The sequence below is a fragment of the Zingiber officinale genome, chromosome 5A (genome assembly GCF_018446385.1).
Source record: "Zingiber officinale cultivar Zhangliang chromosome 5A, Zo_v1.1, whole genome shotgun sequence".
NCBI lineage: Eukaryota > Viridiplantae > Streptophyta > Magnoliopsida > Zingiberales > Zingiberaceae > Zingiber > Zingiber officinale.
Window position 1 is genome coordinate 11,264,984 of NC_055994.1, and position 21,890 is coordinate 11,286,873.

Here is a 21,890-nt window from a genome sequence, read left to right on the forward strand (position 1 = left end):
GTCTATTGATTGTTGGGTGTTTGAGGGGAGGTTTCCGAAGGCACCTCTGTTTTACAGCAGAGTGGAGAAGTTTTGGTAACGGGTTTTGGTTTGTGGAATGTTAGGTTTCAGATTTCTTATTTTTGTCTTAGAATTGCTCTTAAACTTGCTCAGATCTTCAGATCTGATTCTTTACATTGTGATTTTATTTTTGTTTGAATCTTGTGTTTCTGATTTCGATTTCATGCTTTAAAATCCCAATCTTACTAATCTATTAGAATTGATTTAGATCTGATACTTTTGTTGTTTGTTTGTAGGTTAGGTTACTTAGTTTGGAAATTTCTTATTCAATACAATATATCTTGTGATGGTTAACTTGTTTGTATGTTGGATATTAAACTTGAGCTCTTGAGTAATGTCTTTGTTAAACTTTACTGTGGTTGAACTCTTGAGATTAATTGTTGCTGTAATTTAGTTTACTCGTTGAAATCTTAACCTGAGGATTTGATTGTTTATCTTTGAACAATGTATTGTGAATGAGCAATTGAGTTTAATTGTTGACTTTGATTACGAGTGTGAATGAAATGTAAATTTGGATTCTACAAGTTCGATTGGTGATTGTATATGCTGTGATTGAATTATGAATGGGAAGATATTGGATCATGTTAAGAAGAGAATAATCCTTCTCTGGTTCTAAACTTGATTTTATTAGATGAATTCAATTTATGATGTGAACAAGTGGAAATGCCATACGGACCTTGTTGATATAATAATTTCATGTGATTCAATTCTAGAGTACCCACACAACTCGCTAGTTACCCTTGGAAAAATACGATTTGGGACTCCTTACTACACGTGTTTGCTTTAATTACAATGAGTTTCAATCTTTATTAATTTGATGTGCCAAGTGACATGCAAAATGGTTAACACCAAATTTTGGCGCCGTTGCCGGGGAAAAACCAACTAGTAGCGTGTGTTTATTTTAGACTATGCATTGAACATTGATTGTTTTACTTTATTTGCATGTTGATTGATTTGATTGCTATTCTTTTTGCATTTTCATGTTGATTTAATTCTGAATTTTTAAGTGCTTTTACTGTTCATGTTTTCATCTGTTTGAAACTTTATGCTCTTGAATCTTCTAATATTGTTTGTTAGTGTTGTTTTGAAAGAACAGGAGATTTCTTTAGCATGGATCCATATTTTCAGAATTTTGGAGGTGGAATGGAAAATCAGTGTTTTCAACCTGAGTATCAAATTTACCCAAATTTGGATCAACAAAATAGGTATAAGTCATTTTCAAATGGTTTTAATGCTAATTGGGTGGATAATTCATGTTTTAGGTATGGAAATACACAAGGACCATTTATTGAGCCATATTCAGCTTACTAGAGTTCATATGGGTTCCAAGAAGTTTCAACAAATTTTACCCCACAATCTTTTCAACAAAACAATCTCCAGATGGATGAATCAACATGGAAACTCAAGGAGATTATGCAACAAATGAATGAGCACCAAGAGCAACAATTCTCAAGGATACAGAATATACAGAATCAGCTGGATTTAATTGCATCAACCATTCATCAGTTATAGACCCAAACCGCCAGTGAGAAGATGGATTGTGGAGATCTTGTCAGGCCTGACACTGCATCTACTTCTTCACTAGATTCTTTAAGTACTTTTTATTGTTGTGATGATGTAGTTGAATGTAATTTTGATTTTACTAATGATGTTGCTCTAGATGTTGTGAATGATGCAGGATTTGAAAATTTAATTGTTGAAGATGATTTAAGTGTAAGGGATTGCTTACTGGAAGCATTACCTCAAGAATCACCAAGAGTTGAAGATCTAAGTATAGGGACTTGTGCTATGGAGCCAAGCACCCAAGAATCACTACATGAGGATGAATATTCACCAAAACAAGAACTTGAGCATTCATTTGATGAAAAAGAGGTAACAATCACCACTCCAGGTATCTTTCAAGATGAAAAGGTGAGTATTATTTGTGATTCATCAGAAAATTTTATAGAGGTACCATTCATTGATTTTATTAGTTGTGATTCATTCCTTGCTAAATTTTCTACCCACACTAATATTCTCCTATTTTCTTTTTACCCCACATGCGTGTGGGAGTTGTTTTCCTTTATTGATGTTGTAGGAGAATACAAGCTTCCAGAGTGGTTGCTTGAACTGAACCGTGTCCGTCCTCCAGAAAGACTTTTGAAAGGAAAAATGAAGAATAAAAAGAATTTTAGTGGAACCACAATGACACCTCTACCGGTGTGGATTTTGTTGCTAAATCTTCTTCGACCACCAGAACTAAAGGGGAGTTGGTTCCAATTTCGTTTTCTTATGCATTTTAATTCATGCTTTGTTAATAAATTCTTTGTGGGCAATTTTCTTTAGTTTTGTATTTTATATTTGCATTTTACTTTTATACCTTGCATTTTGTCTAGTATACATAGCATTTCAATTTGAATAAAAGTCTTCATGGGAATTTTATAAGTAATATTTTTAAGATGGTAAAAGTTTATTAAATTTGATCATCAATTTTAGGTCATTTAACATGATTGGATGCTTTTCTTGTATGATATTGGTTAATTTGGTGGAGGATTTCAATTTGATTAGTTGAGCTTGATTGCATATGAAATTACCTAGAGAGGACCACTTTTAAACCTAAACACCATTTAATCTTTGTGTGGCATGCACTCATAGAAAATTAAACTCTAGAACTTGCTTTGCTTCTTTTCAAGGTCACAATAGCATATGTATGCATGGAAATGAAGGATTGAATCATTCTTGTGCCATTCTAATTTCTAATTTCTTTCCCACAATTTTCTTAAAACATTTTTCTCTTGCATTTTAACCTTTGATTACCTTTGCTTGGTCCATTTCATTGAGAGGTTTTTGGTTGACTATCTTGATGAGTTAGATTGCCGAGATGGATTAAGATTTAAGTGTGGGGGAGAATTGTATATGCTTGAGATTCATGAGGGATTTGACTTCAAATTATTTGGGAATTCTGAAGTTGTGAATTCAAGTTGATGATGTTTTCCTTGAGATTAAAGGATGTTGAACAGTTCTGGAGATAGTATTCTCATTAAGCTTTCTTATTTAAGTTTGATTGAAATTGCTGGAGTTTGGAATTTTTGAACGGAATTACGCATTTGGATAGGGAATTATTTCCAATTGGTTGATTTGTAGAGTGCTACACCAGTTTTATATATACCCAAGGTGCTGTAATTTCCAGGAATTTACAAGTCTATGTAACATGTTTGTGATGAGTTTTGTGCCAAGTACATTAACTTGATTTGTATCTTAAGAAGATCTAGTGCCATTCTGAAGCAGGAACAGCTGCAACTCATTTACATCAAGGTTCAATTCTAAAAATTAAGTGTCAAACTTGTCCATTTCTGCAAATTCTGGATTGCAGGAATATGTAAATGAAGAGCTTAGTGTCAATGTTGTGCCAAGATCTAGAAGTATCATAGTTGCTGAAGGAGTTCTTTGAGAAGTTAATATGATCTCGGAAACTACTGAAGTGAGAAAATATTCAGAAAATGAAAATTCTGTGAAGATGAAGTTGAGAGCTGTTGGAGTATTAAAAATTTAGAATTGACATTAAGGAAAGGAGAAGCTCAAATGAAGATTTGTAACGTGAGACAACAAATGGAATGTTGGCATCAATAGCTTCTACCAAGATTCATTTTAACTATTGCAGAATTGAAACAGAAATTACACTTGATAGTGCTTGAAGGGCTGTATTTGGTTGAATGAGAAGAATAAAAGAAGACAGTGATGGATGTTGGGATGTGAAGTGATACTAAATTCAAAGGAAGAAGGAGTGAACCCTGAAATTTTAGGAGCTGTAAATCTGTAATTTCATGTTGTTATTAGTGAAAATCAATATTTTAAATTGGCACAGAGCATGTGTGTTGAGATTGCAGAGTCAAACTGGAAGAAGCATTGCTGAATTTGAAATGCACTAGAAAAGTGAGTATAAGGATTGTATGTGACTATTCTTTGGTTAATGGACTTGACAGTGAGCTTGGAGTCAAGAAAATAGCAGTTGTAAGGAGGTTTGAAGAGCTGGAAGTTTGCAGAAATGCTGGGAATTTCAGAAGCAAAAAACTTAAGCATTAAAAGTGAAATAGAATGTTTTGTATCAGATTTGTATCGGAATGGGGAAGTAGAGACAAGTAAAAAAGTGAGTTCAGTGGAAATTTGGGAATGTGAAGAGACAAATGATAATCTACCAGCTGGAAGAAGAATTTTGCAGGAATTCAGAAATGGACCTGATGTCTAGATATTGAATTATGGCTAATGGAATTGCATAATTGAGCTGATTTTTCTACTATTAGTTGGTATTGAAGAATATTTGAATGGTGTCAGTTAAGAACAAGAAACAAAGAAGTGAAACAGAATGGAAGCTGAAATTGCAAGTTGTAGAGGCTTTGAGACTAAGTTGTAGTTATGCTTAAGTTTATGGAGATTCATGATTAGGTTTTGGACTTACCATGAATTGTTGAAAGAGATGAAACAAAATTTCAGAGCTAGAAACTCAGAATTCAATCTGGACAGCAGAAATGCAGAAAGGAGTGATGCATTGTGCCAACTATAAATGCCGATTATAAACAGAAACAATTTGAATTCAAATTTCTACTATTGCAGTGCTAAATGGGTTCTTTGTCTAAGTCAAATTCTTCATTGACTTGAGTTGGAATTATTTTGAATCCTAATTTTGAAACTGCATAGCTTCACTGCATTGCTGGAAATTAGAATAAGCAGAGTTTTAAGCAGTTGTTGATTGCTGAAATTTGGGCAGAGTTCGCATTAATAGGGATCTTAAGAAGTAGGATGAAAAAGTGTTGAGATTTTTGGTGACTGAATAGAGCAAAGTTGATACAAGGACAAAACTTTCTATAAAGGTACAGATTGGCAACTACTTGTGCTACATTGTGTGAGAGTTTTGCAATTGAACGGAAATTAGATTGAGTTTTGATTAAGGTCAAGTGCAAAAGAGAATGTAAATTTAAAGGAATTGAAGCAAGTGGACTGATACTGAATTTGTGTACAACAGATTTCTTTAAAAAGCTGAGAAGAGTTATTGTGAAATACTAGTGAGTAGCTGAATATGCACATTCAATGTTGAATCTGAATGTTACTGCTGTGCAACAATTCAGAAGTCTCAAATTCAGGAACCATTCAAAGATGTGGGATGCAAGTTGTTTGCTACCAAGCTGCAAATTCTGAAGGAAATCACTGATTCAGTTTTCAGTAACAAAATCTGTTTATGGAGAATTCTGTCATGAAATTGTTAAAATCTGTTCACTATAGAAACTTTATTAATTTGAGTAATGGTGATTAGATTGAAGTTAAGCCTTCATTTGTGGAGAATTAAATGAGATATACTAATGAGATTTAACTTCAAGTCTTGGATTTTTAAGAGTAATCAGAAAGTAAAATCTAGACAGAATTAAGACAGTGTTAAATTGCTGGAAATGGGGCAGTGTAAGAATTTCATAACTGAGACTGAATATTACGGTTGTAGCTGGAATTTTGCAGAGATGCAGGAATTCAGAGGTGGAAGTTTAGTATTTGTGAAGCTCTATTAGTATTTGGAGGATGAAATCAGAAATGCAGTAAACAGAAGCCAGACAAGGTACAAAATAATTTGTTGCTGAAGTTGTGGTTGTTGGTTGCTACTCGGAAAATCTAATGGTTCCACTGTACAAAAATTTTGTACAAAGGTCTGAACCTTTTCCTAGCTACCATGTGTTCTTTTAAATTAAACTTGGATCGCCTGTGGAACTTAACACGTTTGATCCAAAGTTTAATCTATTTGTTCTTTTAGGTTTTGACTTGGATCTCCTGCGGAACTTAACACGTTCGATCCAAATCACCTAAGTTATTAATTCCATTAAATATTAATTTCCATAATCAGTTCCCAATACTGACGTGGCGAGGCACATTGCCTTCTTGGATATGGGAGCAACCACCACCGACTAGACAAAACCTTTTAAGGAAAGCTAATATTTAATTTCCTAAAATAACTTTAGGTTAACCGAAAGGAACAATCAAATCACAAGGAAAAGAAAAAAAAACAAAGAACACAACATCAAAAACAAATTCGAAATACTAGAATCGCATGCCTCTTGTATTTGGTATTATTTCCAAAAATAACTAGTATGATGCGGAAAGGAAAAATACTAGTTATATCTTTTAGAAAGACCTCTTGATCTTCTACCGTATTCCTCTTCTAACCTCGGACGTTGTGTGGGCAACGATCTTCCAAGATGAGAAACCACCAAAGCACCTTCTTCTCCTCCTTGCTAGGTTCGGCCAAATCAAAAGCTTCACCAGGGATGAAGAAAAAAACACCAACCAAACTCCAAGGGAAGCAAGCTTTCTCTCCTTCTTCTTCTTCTCCAAGTAGTATCTGGCCACCACAAGAGCTCCAAACAAAGAAGGGTTTCGGCCACCACAAAGAGGAAGAGAGGGAGAGAGGATGGCCGGCCACAACACCAAGGAAAAGAGGGAGAGAATAATAGAAGTTGTATCTCATGAAGGCACCCCAACCCCCTCTTTTATATTCCTTAGCTTTGGTAAATAAGGAAATTTAATTTCAATAAAATTTCCTTAACTTTCCTTGACAACAATTAATTAATAAAAATTAAATAAAATTTTCTAATTAATTGTATGTGGCCGACCACCTCATGGAGAGCAAACAAGTCAATTTTAATCAACAATTAAAAATTCCTTATTTGTCTTCAGAAAATTTAAAAAATAAAATTTCCTTTTAAAATCCCTTCATGATTGATAAAAAGAAATTTCTATAATTTTAATTTGTCAACATTTGAATAATTTTCAAAGAGAAAAAATAAAATATCTTTCCTATCTACAAATAAGGAAAGAGATCTAATCTCTTTTCTTAATCTTTTGTAGAAGAGATATTTTAATTTTAATTCTCTTCAATAAATTATATCTTCCACATAAGAAAATTTTAAAATTAAAATTCTTTTAAATTTAATGGGGGCCGACCACCTAAGCTTGTGTTCAAGCTAGGGTCGGCCACCCATGAACGAAGGCTTGGCCGGCCCTAGCTTGAACCACAAGCTAGCTTGGCCGGCCCCTTCATCATGGGTACGAAGGTGGGTATAGGTGGGTCTAGTACTCTATAAATAAGAGGCTACGATAGGGACCGAGAGGAGGAATTGGTTTTGGTCTCCCGATAAAATTAAGCATCCCGTGTTCGCCCCGAACACACAACTTAATTTTATCAATAATAATTCATTCCACTAGAGAACTATTATTGAACTACCGCACCAATCCCAAATTACATTTTTGGGCTCCTTCTTATTATGAGTGTGTTAGTCTCCCTGTGTTTAAGATGTCAAATGTCCACTAATTAAGTGAGTTACTGACAACTCATTTAATTAATATCTTTATCCAAGAATAGTACCACTCAACCTTATTGTCATGTCGGACTAAGTCCACCTGCAGGGTTTAACATGACAATCTTATGAGCTCATCTTGGGGACATTATCAACCTAGATTACTAGGACACAGTTTCCTTCTATAATCAACAACACACACTATAAGTGATATCATTTCCCAACTTATCGGGCTTATTGATTCATCGAACTAAATCTCACCCATTGATAAATTAAAGAAATAAATATCAAATATATGTGCTTGTTATTATATTAGGATTAAGAGCACACACTTCCATAATAACAGAGGTATTTGTTCCTTTATAAAGTCAGTATAAAAGAAACGACCTCAAATGGTCCTACTCAATACACTCTAAGTGTACTAGTGTAATTATATAGTCAAGATAAACTAATTCCTAATTACACTATGACCTTCCAATGGTTTGTTCCTTTCCATTTTGGTCGTGAGCTACTGTTTATAATTTATAAGGTATTGATAACATCATCTTCTGTATGTGGCACCACATACTATGTTATCTACAATATAAATTAATTGAACAACTACAACTAAATGTAGATAATTTGACCAAATGTGATTCTTTATTCAAAATAAATGTTTACAAAATCTTAGGCTTTCAGTATACACTCCAACAGTGGTTACAAGCTGTGAACTGTAGTATCTGTAGAATAGCTGAAGTATTCTGCAGTGATGATTTTGTAGTAATGAGATTATTTATTGGGATTAAATGTCAGAGCCTGATCAATGAAGATTTTAAGAGATTGATAATTACTGCTGTCTTAATCTGAATTTGTTGAAGTTCCTGGTTAAATGTTGTTGATCACTCCAACTGTTAAGAGTTCATAATATCCATTTTCAAATCTGGTTTATGCAAGTTCAAAGAATGAAACAAGGAATTCAAATAGTTTTTAACCAAGAATATTAAGTTCTTTGCAACTTTTTGATTTGTGTGTGCCAGTTTTGTATCAATTTCCATTTGGGTTGTAATAATCATTGAATTTCAAATTTGGATTGCTGATTGTTCACTTTCCGAGTCCAGAATTTGATCTGCTAATTCTGAAATTGTGTTGCTGAGATATATTTTTATGGGCCAGGGAATGCTTCAATTTCTGAAATCTGATCTGCCATTCTTCCATTTCAATGCTCTGTTAGTGCAGGCTTGCCAGACTTGTTGAAACTAATTTGAATTGGAACCTTATTGTATTAAGTTTCTAAATTGTTGAATTACAGATATTTCATTGAAATTGAATGAAGCCGCAGGAAACATAGCTTATTGTATCAAATCAATGCATGCTAAACCTTAATCAGAGCTATCTGATCAGAGGAGAATTTAAGATTTGTAAGCAGATTGAAATTCTAATGTTAACCAACCACAGCTTCAAGTGAAGTCTTTATACTACTAGTTTCATAGAGTGATTGCAATCTGTGGTGTGCTTAATTCTTTGTGCAGCTTTCTGAACATGACATAACTAAAGTAAACTTATTATCTTTTCATTGACAGATGACTTCCAGAATTACCAAAATCTGAATTTTCCATGATACAAGTTGTAACTACCTTAACTTTCAGCTCTGAAACTTGATTCAAGAATGAACTTCAAGTTATTTCAATACTTGGATTCATTTGAATTGAATTCTTGAGACAAAAACCTAGAATCTGAATTTCAGAGAAGCTGTTTCTTGGAGTTGAGTTTCTGAATTTGGGATGTTATTGCTGATAAAGCCTTGGAATTATTGGAACTATCTGATGTTTGCAAAAGAAACTGCAATGTGGGAAACAAAGAAAAATGAAAATTTTTTGTTCAGAGCCAAATTGGAAACTTGTTTTCAGACTTTTGGAGAAGCAAATACCATAATTTGTTCAGCTCAGAATTACAGAAACTCGCATATGCAGATTTTCTTCATAAATCAACATTGCCTATAGTACCAATTTCTCTCTTCGCTGAACAGATTAATTCGGTATCTTTGAGACAGAAGTTGATGTTGTAAATTGGTGAAGTTGCTAGATACTTTAACTATCCTTATCACTTACATTTCGTATGCTAAAAGAAATTAAAGAGGAATTTCTGAGTTGATGCATGTGTGCCAAACATTCAAGCCATTTCTAACCAGAAATAGTTTGAATCTTTTTCAAACTGAATTCTTTGTGATTTTTGCTGAAGTGACTTTGAAACTCTAATTCTGTCTTTAGCTGCAGATTTTAAAAACCAGCCTTAGATTCTGTAATTGTGGAAATTTCAAAATATGAGTTCTATTTTATACAAGTGCAACATGTATGCATTTTCAAATGTTTAGGAGAGTTGGAAATTCTGTTATAAGCAGATGAAATGTGGCAAGATCTGCAGAAACCAGTAAGTTTCAAGATGGTTTCTCTAACTCTGTTCAAAATTTAATTGAGATCTACAGAAATAAAATTCAGAAATCAGATTTATTTCTAAAATTAGCACATGTGTGCTAAGCTCTTCCTACAATTGTCTAGTTAATGGAAGACTCAAGTAAAACTAGGAGTATGTATTATGTATGCATTCATAATCTGTTTGATACACAGGAACTTACAGGAAGCTATAGAAATGAAAATAGTCTGTAATTCTAATCAGTTTATATGCAAAAACTTACTGAAGTTCTTGATTAGCAACTGATTTCTGGAACTTATCTTGAAAACTGAAAACAAGGGCTTGATTTTAGTGAAACCTTGAGCTAAGATTATTGAGTTGTCTTAACAAATGCTGCTGTAGGTGATCAATGAAGCTAATATTTATGAGTATAGAAGAAGAGAAGTTGACAGCAGGGAATGTTCAGATTGACACAGAAACAGAGAAAGTAAGAAATTTTGCAGAATGAATATAAAACAGTGATTAAAGTGTGTCAAGAATTGGAAAGCATGATGTTTTGTATTGCCCGAGACGGTCAATATTTTAAGTGTGGGGGAGGGAGTTCTTTTTCATAAATTGAGGTGAGATTGATTTAGCTTCTAAATGCTGAAATTGAAGTGCAAGAACAGTGTAGAAGAGAAGAGAAAATGACACATCAAAAGAGTATCAAATATGGAAGATAGAGTATCAAGATTCTATGTTAGCCATCAAATTGAAGGGGAGTTTAGCTTGGTCTTTTGAATTGTTAAAAACAAATGGTATTCATCTCTTTTCACATTAAAATGGTCAACTCATCAAGTATATTCCTCCAATACTCTCATCTTCTCATATTTTTCATGAAATTATTTCCTTTTGCCTATTCTATTCACTTTCATTGTTCTTTTTTATTCCATTTTAATTCTTAATGATAAAATCCTTTTGATTCATGTATTCTATGTTTATAGTGGTGGAGAATTAGAAAATAAGCAAGCTTATGGTAGTGAAATGTTGTGAGTTGCATTGAGTGAGCTCCACTAATATGTATTTTTGAGTGTGAGGGCTAGAATAGGTAAATTCTGTGTGAGATTGCATCTTGCTTAATTTTTCAGTTGGATTGAAACTACCATACCTACTGATTATTGTTTGGATTGTATTCATAATTGTTTGTGATCTTTAAGATGACCTTAGTTAATTACTTCTTACCATCTTCTAGGTATTGCTAGGAAATTTGTGTGGAGATGATTTTAGTTTTCTTTACTTGAACGGGACGTCCAAGATTAAGTGTGGGGGAATTGATAACCATTATTTTGGCTATATTATCTTGATTCATAATGCGTGTTTTTAATGATATTTTCATTGCTTAAAGTCATATTTACTCTACATTTCATAATTTCATTTTATCTTGAACTTAATTGCAAATTAGCTTATTATCATGGTATTTGGTGTTAATATTTGATTCTTATTTTGTAGGCATCAAAAGGGTCATGGACCCGATCAAATCAAACCGCACTTGGGTTCAAATCTAAGGTTAAACGAGGTGATCAAGCTTTGGAGTGTTTTGGACCGTCCATTGAAGATCAAGCAGATCTGAGCCATCCATTGAAGATCCAGCTCATCCGACCTAATGAGGAAGCATATCTGAGCCATTGATGAAGATCCAGAGGTTATTATTCTGATCTGAGATATCTCCACCGTTGATCAAGATCAGAGCATTCTTGGTCGTCCGATCGGTTCTGAGGAGGATTTAAAAACCCCGAGAAGCTACAGTACCCAGTGGGCTCGGCGTTTCCTCGCGACACTCTACTATTTCTTCTCCTTCTCCGCGACGCCGAGGTCCCGTTCCACGATTCCAGATCCGATATCAAGCTTCTTCTCCGACGGCGATTTTGAGCGACCGACGTTCATCTTCCGAGGGCAGAAAGTGGCAGAAGGGAGGTTTCTTCAACTACGATTTGGGTTCTGCTTCACCGTGCGTTCCTGTTTGAGGGAGGTTTCTTGAACGGCGATCTTCGCATCCACCAGAGCTTTGAGGGAGGTTTCTTGAAGTTTCTGATCTTCATCCGATCTTCATTCTGCAGCGAAGCTAAGTAGATCTGATCAACCAACTTAGTTTTGTGAATTCACAGAATTCAGTTCTGTTTTCGGCTGGTGAGATTATCAGACGGATGTGAGTTTGAGGGGAGGTTTCCAAGAGCTGTGAACGTTCCCTGGTAATAGTTGGAAGCTTGTCTATTGATTGTTGGGTGTTTGAGGGGAGGTTTCCGAAGGCACCTCTGTTTTACAACAGAGTGGAGAAGTTTTGGTAACGGGTTTTGGTTTGTGGAATGTTAGGTTTCAGATTTCTTGTTTTTGTCTTAGAATTGCTCTTAAACTTGCTCAGATCTTCAGATCTGATTCTTTACATTGTGATTTCATTTTTGTTTGAATCTTGTGTTTCTGATTTCGATTTCATGCTTTAAAATCCCAATCTTACTAATCTATTAGAATTGATTTAGATCTGATACTTTTGCTGTTTGTTTGTAGGTTAGGTTACATAGTTTGGAAATTTCTTATTCAATACAATATATCTTGTGATGGTTAACTTGCTTGTATGTTGGATATTAAACTTGAGCTCTTGAGTAATGTCTTTGTTAAACTTTACTGTGGTTGAACTCTTGAGATTAATTGTTGTTGTAATTTAGTTTACTCGTTGAAAGCTTAACCTGAGGATTTGATTGTTTATCTTTGAACAATGTATTGTGAATGAGCAATTGAGTTTAATTGTTGACTTTGATTACGAGTGTGAATGAAATGTAAATTTGGATTCTACAAGTTCGATTGGTGATTGTATATGCTGTGATTGAATTATGAATGGGAAGATATTGGATCATGTTAAGAAGAGAATAATCCTTCTCTGGTTCTAAACTTGATTTTATTAGATGAATTCAATTTATGATGTGAATCAAGTGGAAATGCCATACAGACCTTGTTGATATAATAATTTCATGTGATTCAATTCTAGAGTACTCACACAACTCGCTAGTTACCCTTGTAAAAATACGATTTGAGACTCCTTACTACACGTGTTTGCTTTAATTACAATGAGTTTCAATCTTTATTAATTTGATGTGCCAAATGACATGCAAAGTGGCACATCAAATTAATAAAGAATAGGAACTCAACTAATTAAAGAAAACACGTGTAGTAAGGAGTCCCAAGTTGTATTTTTTCAAGGATAAACTAGTGAGTGTGTATGCATGTCCTAGATTTGATTCAAATTATGCTCTTACATCATCAATAAGAATTCAATATCAATTTAACTACAATTAAATTCAAATTCAATACTTTAGTGAAGTAAGGTAAACAATCAACAGAATCTTCAATGAACAACTAGAATCCAACTTGATAATTAAATACAAAAATTCAAACAAAACAAGCACACAACTCTCAATCATTTGCTTTCTCTACTAAATACTGTTTTTCATGAACAAATATAGCAATCAAATAAACTCAATTAATCATTCAATCATCAAGCACGATTTCACCCACGACTCATCCAATGACTAGATCAAAGGTTAACTAATTTCTTGGATTGAAACTAATACAAACTCTCATGAACCGAAATACAGACTTCAAATCAAACACTAGATTGCAAACTAATCAGTTAGCTACAATTAGTTAGCTTCATTAAGTTAGTTGCTTAGTGTGGTTGAAATTGTAGAAATCTAAAGAAAATTAGAATTACAAGTCAGAAATCAGATCTGGGTTTGCAGCAAGAAAATCAGAAATGAATTGCATAAGAAAAACTCAAACAAATCAAGATAACAAAGTAAAGGATCAGATTTGATGATCTGAGCAAATTGAGCACCATTCTAAAACAAAAATGAAGGAAACATAAACCCTAACATTCCACAATCCGAATCCCAGCTCTAAACTCCTCAAATCTGCTATAAAATAGTGATGCCATCGGAAACCTCCCCTCAAGCATCCAACAACGATCACCAAGCTTACAACTATCATCAGAAGGTGCTCACGGCTCTTGGAAACCTCCCTTAAGTTCACATCTACCTGATAATCACACCAACCGAAGAAAACAGAGTTTGACTCTGTGATTGCGCAAACCGGATCGAATGGCCACATCGTCCAAGTTTGCTACGGGTTGAAGATCGAAAAATGGACAGAAACTCTCGGAAACCTCCCCTCAAGTTCTGATGAACGCGAAATTCGCTGATCGGAAACCTCCCCTCATAGGAATGCGGCGGTGGAACGGAATCAATGCGCGGCTGAGAAACCTCCCTCTGCCGCTCTCTGATCCCCAGCAACGATGCCAAAATTTGGTGTTAGCCGTCGTTGAAGAAGAAGAAGCTCGGATCTGGAAAATGGAATGGAGTCTCGGCGTCGCGGAGAAGAGGAAGACGAAGGTACTGTAGTCGCGAAAACGTCGAGCCCAAGCTTCACTGTAGCTTCTCACTCAATTTATATCCCTTTCAAATCTGATCGGACGGTCCAGATTGATTTGGGTTGGATCAACAGTTGAAGCAAGTAAAACCCTTGGTGTTCGTGTGCATTGTTGGCTTATTTTCGTTGTGTTTTACTCATAGTTTTCCGAAACGAAAGTAGAAGCCACAAGCACTATTCACCCCCCTAGCACTTTCGATCCTATAATTGGTATCAGAGCGGGGTCGCTTTGAATTGGTGAAACCACTATTCAAGTAAATTTTTTGTGGTAGTTTTTCAATTTTTCGGAGTCGATCGGAATCGGTAAATTTCCCGCCTTCCGATCTAGCTTTATCACAATTGAGTTTTTTTTCTCAAAGTTGGTGCAACACCACTCGAGTGTGCATTTTAAACTCTTAATCTCGCACTACTAAATCCAAAACTCAGTCTTGGAATCTTTGCTAGTTCTTTTGTGTGTGCGAGGTTCGTTTCTTAAATGGCCTATCAAGAAGGCTATAGCACAGCCCGCCCGTCGCTCTTCTTCGACGAAGATTTCGGCTACTAGAAGGGCCGAATGGAGTCATACCTCCAAACTCAGTTCGAGATGTGGATGATCATTAAAATTGGCATCGCACTTCCACTCAATGGCTTGGGAAAACCAGTATCATGCGAGAACTGGGACACAAGTCTAATAAAGAATGTCAAGGCCGACGTCAAAGCAACATGTACCCTTCAGTGTGGTCTAACAAAGGAGGAGTTGAACCGAGTAGGTCCATTCTCAAGTGCCAAAGACTTATGGGAGAAATTGATTGAGCTACACGAGGGCACTTCCCACACGAAGGTAAGCAAGCATGATTTATTATTTAATAAACTATATAACATCAAAATACAGGAAGGTGAGATGGCTAGCCAACTTCACGTGCGGATTTAGGACTTGTTGAATAGACTTCACACAATCGGGAAGAAAGTGGAGAATCGAGACATAATAAGGTACACACTCAACCCTTTTTCGAGGAATACATTGTGGGCATCAATGGTAGACACCTACAAAGTATATAAGGATCTGTCTTTAATTAAACTAGATGAGTTGTTTTCCAAATTTAAATTGCATGAACCGACTAATGCACGTCCTGCCGAGAAAGGTATTACATTGATTGCAAGTACAACCAAGGCAAAGGAGGCTAGAAAGAAACGTTAGATTGAACCCGAGTCTGAAGAAGAACCAAACTCAGACGATGACGATGATGATGATGATGACGAGATAGCAACTGAACTCATCAACCTAGTACGCAAACTCTTCAAAAAGAAGAAGGGATTCACAAAGGACATTAAAAAGGTAGTTCAATCCAAAAAGGTACAATCCAGTCCAAAAGTAAAATTCAAAGTAACCTGCTACGGTTGCAATTAAAAGGGACACGTCAAAGTCAACTGTCCAAACCAAAAGGATGCAAAGAAGCCGAGGAAGAAGAAAGCACTGCAAGCAACTTGGGATGAGTTCTCGTCAAAAGATTCCGACGAAGAGCTCGAACAAATAAGCTTCCTTGCACTAACGGCCCGAGAATACATCGACAAATCGGATACCGAAAGCGAGTCAGAAGCTGAGTCTGAGAGAAGCCACAGATCCGTATCCATTTTTTAAGAGCCTAAACCCGCTGTAAGTATTGGTCAAGTAGATAAACTTTATAATTTAGTTAATTACCTTATGCGAAAGTTAGCTAAATCTAATGTCCGAGTCAAATCACTTCGAAAGGAGGTGACAACCCTTAAAGAAGTGACTGACTAACTCTAGCTCCTTGACTAACCCCATTCAGACTGGAACCTCAACTCAAGTCCAAAAGCTTGAGAAAGAGAATTCTAGCCTGAAAAATCAAGTCAAGGAACTTAAGAACACGTTAGAAAGGTTCACCTTGGGTTCCAAGAATCTTGATCTGATTCTTCGAAAATAGTGAGCTGTTTACAACCGATCCAGACTTGGATTTAAGGCTAAAAGTAAATGCAAATCTTATTTATCCCTTGTAAATATAACTAATAGAAAATTAGTCCAAGCATGAGTACCCAAGTCAAACTTGGTTAATCAAGTTGGACTTGGACAATATTGGGTCCCCAAGGATCAAATCCACTACCTTGATATACCCTATCGAGGCTATGATCCAGGGGGAGCCAATAGAAAGATTATTTTTATTAATAAATAGATTTGTCTGATGATTGTTTTTACTGCTTTTTATTATACATGCTTAGATTAGGCTAGATAAGGACCTAGGCATAATTTACACTTGACTAGTTAGACCTAGGGGTTTTAAAAGGAAAGTTAAATATCCAAATTCTTTGAAAGGCTTTGTCTAGAAGTGGTCGATGATCTCATACCCAAGAAGGCTTAGTGCCTCGCCACAGCCTGGAAGCCAATCCTTGAAATAGATATTTAATTGACTAAATTGTAAAACCTGAGTCTAACTCAAATGTAAATTAATTCCTAGATGATAATCTAAATCAAAGATAAAATTAACCATCTCATAAAAACATATAAGGTTCCCAGATTGATAACTTAGAAAAAGGGTGAGATGGACTTAGGTAAAAAATTAGAATAAATCAATCTAATTAACTTAATTAATTCAATTTATTCTAATTAAACTAATTAATCAATTAACCTAATTAACCCAATTAATCAACTTAACCTATTTAAATAATTTAACCTAATCAGTTAATTAATCTAAATTTAATTAACCTAATCAATTAACTTAACCTAATTAATTAATTAATAAGTCTTAATTAATTTAAAAATAATATTACTTAATCAAAATTAACCTAACCAATTCATAACTTAAATTTGATTAACTCAATTAAACATAAAACCATCTCACAATCACTCATAAGCTGAATATACTTGATAACTTAGAATGGGTGAGATGGAAAATCAGGATAATAAAATAATTTGTATATTTTTTATTTACATGCTTGCACTCTAGGACTTTAAAAATTTATTTTGGCATTAATAAGGGGAAGTGAAAGAAAGATTTTTCAAATTAAGACAAGTTAATGTTTTTAAAAGTACTTTTAAATCAGAAGTTTTTTTTGTTTTCTCAAACTTTACACTTAAAATTATTTTTAAAACTTGGTGTTCAAACAAATTATTATTTTTAAGCTTAGTGTTTTTTAGACTTGTGTTCAAACAAATTATTATTTTTAAAGCTTAGTGTTTATAAAAAATTATTCTTACACTAAGTGTTTAAACATAAGTTTTAAAAAGCTAAAAGTGTCTTTATCAAATTTTTTTTTTTTAACTAAAGCACTTACTACGCTTTTTATGAATTTTTTTTAAGTACTTGATTGAACTTATATCCACATCTTTTAAAGCTAAGTACTAAATTTATCAACGACTTTTTAAAGCTAAGTTTTTAATCAACTTCTTTTGAAAGCTAAGTACTTGTCCAAACAATTATTCTCAAAGTTTAGCTAAGTCTTTGTTGAAAAAGAAAACTAAGTATTTAAGTTAAGTATTTTTCAAATAAGAGCTACCTTTCAGGGGAGCTATTAATTTTCTATCTTTACATTCTTCTCTCTACTTAGTATTATTTTTTATTTATGTCAAAGGGGGAGAGAAAAGTCAAAGTTAAAACAAATTAAGAATTTAAACATGATGAAAGGGAGAGCATAAAGTTTTTTTTACAAATCAGTGCATTCATGCTCATGTTTAAAATCCTTTCTTTATTGTTATATTATACTTAACTTTGAGCCGTGTTGTCATAATTAAAAAGGGGAAGATTGTTGGTGTGGGAAGCATCCGATGATCAAACCTGTATTTTGATTATGTCAAAGGATTCAAAGTTAAGTTGTCTTGTTATCTAACATGTTTGAATGAGTTTGTAGGAAAATCCTAAGTGTACTTAGACAAAAGTCCTACCTGCAGTTAGACAGCTAAAAAATCCTACGGGGTGGTAACCCTAGGTAAGGAAAAGTCGAAACTGCGGTTAGGCAAAGGGAAAATCCTAAGGGCGGTAACCCTAGATCGTAGGGGGTGGTAACCCTAGGTGGAAAGTCTTGGCGGGTCGAGGGCTTCAGGCAAAAGTCCTATAGTCGAGGACTCTAGATGGAGAGTTCTGGTGTCGCGAACTAGGTGAAAGACTGGACGGGTTGTGGAGCAGATGTCCAGTAGAAAGTCCTGGAGCCTAGGGCACTAAGCAAAAGTCCAATTGGTCTGGATGATCAACTAGAAATAGGTAAACTCTCCTGAGTGGAGTAGGTGAGGGCGCGTTCCCCGCTGAGGGAACAGTAGGCATCGGTTCGACCTAGGATTTCCAGAGCTGAAATCCAAAGTCAGAATCGGACAGTCTGAAGACTGTCAAATGCTTTATTTATCATGTCTATATTGTGCTAACTTTATTTTACAAGGTAGATTAGTTTCTTGGACTAACATATTTTATAGAAAGCGAATTGGACACTTTTGCCTCGGATAAACAGTACTCGAGGAGCCCTCCATGGAGCTTGGAGGCGCCTCGGGTGCACTGCTTGAAGACTCTGTGCAGCAGAGCTGAGGGCACCCTCCATGGTTGCTGGAGGTGCCCTGGACGTTGAGTGAAGGGCGCCCTCCATGGTTACTAGAGGCGCCCTGGACGCTGGGCGGAGGGCGCCCTCTATGGAGGTTGGAGGCACCCTCAGGCGGATAAGCGACGACCTGTTCAGAGCTCATCCGCGCTGCAGAATCGGCTGAGTTGAGGGTGCCCTCCATGCTATTTGAGGCGCCCTCCACAGGCTACTTAAGCTCAATTCGAGTAGCAGCCTAGACAGAACTCGAAATTGTGATCCTTCTTCAGTGTGATACTCAAAGATCGATCCGATTAAGCCGTAACTTGTCCCTGATGACCAAAAGCTTTAAGTTTACTGTTCCAAGTTGTCATTATCATTTTCTTTAGTACTTTAATATTGTAAATCAGAATTGTAATTTTCCAAGCTTATAGTGATTGCCCAAAGTAAACACTCAACGAGCGTGGGCCTTGGATTAGGAGTCGCCATAGGCTCCGAACGAAGTAAAACCCTTGGTGTTCGTGTGCATTGTTGTCTTATTTCCGTTGCGTTTTACTCATAGTTTTTTGAAACAAAAGTGAAAGCCACGAGCACTATTCATCCCCCCTCTCTAGCGCTTTCAATCCTACAGTAACCCCTCTAGTTATTATGTTCTTATTTTTCGTTTCTATGTTTGTTTAATTTCGCTGCACACTTTGCTTTATAAAACCAAACAATAGAGTTCTAAAAATACATGTGATTCAAATCCCCCCCTCTCTCTCTCATGTGTGTAATGATCCAACAAGTGATATGAAAGTCAGGTTCGTTTTGAATTGGTGCAACCACCAATCAAGCTGGGGGGCTTTTTCTTATTCATTTTTTATTTTAAGATTTTTGATTATATCTGAACTAGTATGATAACCCTTTCAGATAAATTTCTCTTTCGCTTAGGTTTTTGCTCGAAGATGGTGCAACAACAATTGAGGTCTAAATTTTTTCTTCTCCAACACTATTAATCCAAGACCAAGTCTTGGTATCTCTTTCTGGTTTTTTTTTGTTTATGCAAGAATACTTCTCAATGGCACAAAGCGAGGGCTACAACACCGTTCGTCCATATCTATACAACGGAGACGACTTCTCCTACTGGAAAAGAGCATGGCGGTCTATCTGAAATCCGACATCGACCAGTGATTCTCTATTCTACAAGGGTACAAGGAGTAAATCGATGAAGCAACGAAAATATCTCTAACCTGGAGAACTAGAACATAGAAATGAAGAAAAAAAAGCACAAATTGACAATAAGCCAGTAAACACTCTTCAATGCGGACTAACGAGGGAAAACTCAACCAGGTCGTCTTGGTACCCCAAGGTAGTTTTGATGTGATAAAACAAGTTAAGTTAGGTCCTGTTGTGTTTAACAATGTGTCTAAGTGTGTAGGAACTTAGGAGTATAGGACGTCGAGCAAAAGATGCAGCTAGTGAGAAGGACGGCACGAGAGAGAGCTGATGGGCTCGGTGCGTCTGAGGGACGGAGAGAGTAGTGATGCAAGAAGGCTGCTCGAAAGTCCTTGAAGTTGTGTATTGATCCGTCTGGCAACCTTCTAAACCTGCGATGTGTCGAGACGGAGAGAGTAGTGAGAAAGACTCGACACTTCACCCCATTTGTATACTGGTGCAGCGTAGCTTCATTATCGAACCTGTCCAGATGGTCATCTGGATCGGTCGATCTGTTGTATGACCCGATCGTTAGCGGAGTGTAGTGTCTGGGCAGGGGGTCTCGTAAGATCTCCTTGGAGAACTGTCGGTTGATCCGTTCGGGTGACATGTTGCCTCAGGGAGCCTTGCCTTTTTGTGCGTCCCGAACGGGCGCATCGTCAGAAGATGATCCTCGTTCTTGATTTGCTTGGGCTATTTCCGAGGGTGTTTGGAACAAGGCGCGATGGAAGGGGATCGGCGCGGGCGGCGCTTCCCCTTGCATGCCGGTCGACCTTCTATTCTGCCCCCACATAAAGATTTGCTCCACTCGGTCTTCATGCTCCGCTTGTCTTTCAGCTGCCGATGTTGTCGGCTGATGAGCTTGTCGTTCAGCCGACGCCGGATGTTGCTGGTATTCGACGATCTTCGCCGCTCGAGCTTCCACGAGTATGTCGAGCTCCTCCTTAGTGAGTGTCACTGTCATGAGTCATCTAGCGTTCTCCATCTTCTCAACTTGGATGTAGACTATGTTCCCACAGACGGCGCCAAATATAATCTTGTCAGAAAGTCGAAGAGATGGAAGCTAGAGATGTGGCGCTCCTGCTGACCGCTAATTGAGTCTGCTCAGACCTGCAACCACAGACTACGTCAGTTCCAAACCAGGGAAGGGGTCCCCGGCGTTGGTCCTTCGATGCTCAAGTCAGTCACCGGCGATGAATAGGAAAGCGAAGCAACAAAAAGCGAATAGTAGCAACAACTATTGTGCATACCTCCGCTGAAGCTTGGACCCCCCTATATAGAGCTCCTGTAGCGCGCGTGCATGCTTCACAAGACGTGCACGCTTCTCAAAACTTTCCCTGAAAAGTTTTGTCGGTAAAGTGTCCCTAACACAGTACCTTAATGGGCCAAGCATATCTCTGAAGTGACAGTGGACGCTTCCGCCGTATGATCTTCCGTCTGACCATACCGCTTGTCAGCGGTACTAACTCCCAAAAAGATGTAGAAAGATGGTGTTGTGTCTGTTGTTGGGCCGAGCGAGATAGTCGCTCGGCTCGAGCTTCCACTGTCTGTTCGGTTGATGAGTTTGCTACTTGGCCGAGCGGGATAGCCGCTCGGTCATTATTCCACTATCCCTTTGGCTGGCGAGTGCGTTGCCTGGTTGAGCGGGAAAGACGCTCGGTTGTTACTCCATTGTTCCTCGGTCGTAACATTGTTGTTTCTGTATGTAGTCCGCTCGGCTATGACTCTGCTCCGTTGTTCTATTCTGAGTACTGCTGTGGTCCGAACGAGATAGCCGCTCGGAATGCCTTTCGCCTATCCTTGGTGACTTTTTCCTTATTGAGCGTCGGGTGCTTGGCGCGCTGTCGAGTCAAAGGTGATGTCGAATCGGGCCATTCTACCTCCGGTCGAGCGACCCGCTCGTCCGATCGTCCGATGATATCGGAGCATTGACTGTCTTGACTTTGACCTCCACCGTGGCAATGTTCCTTCGCAGAGTAGGTC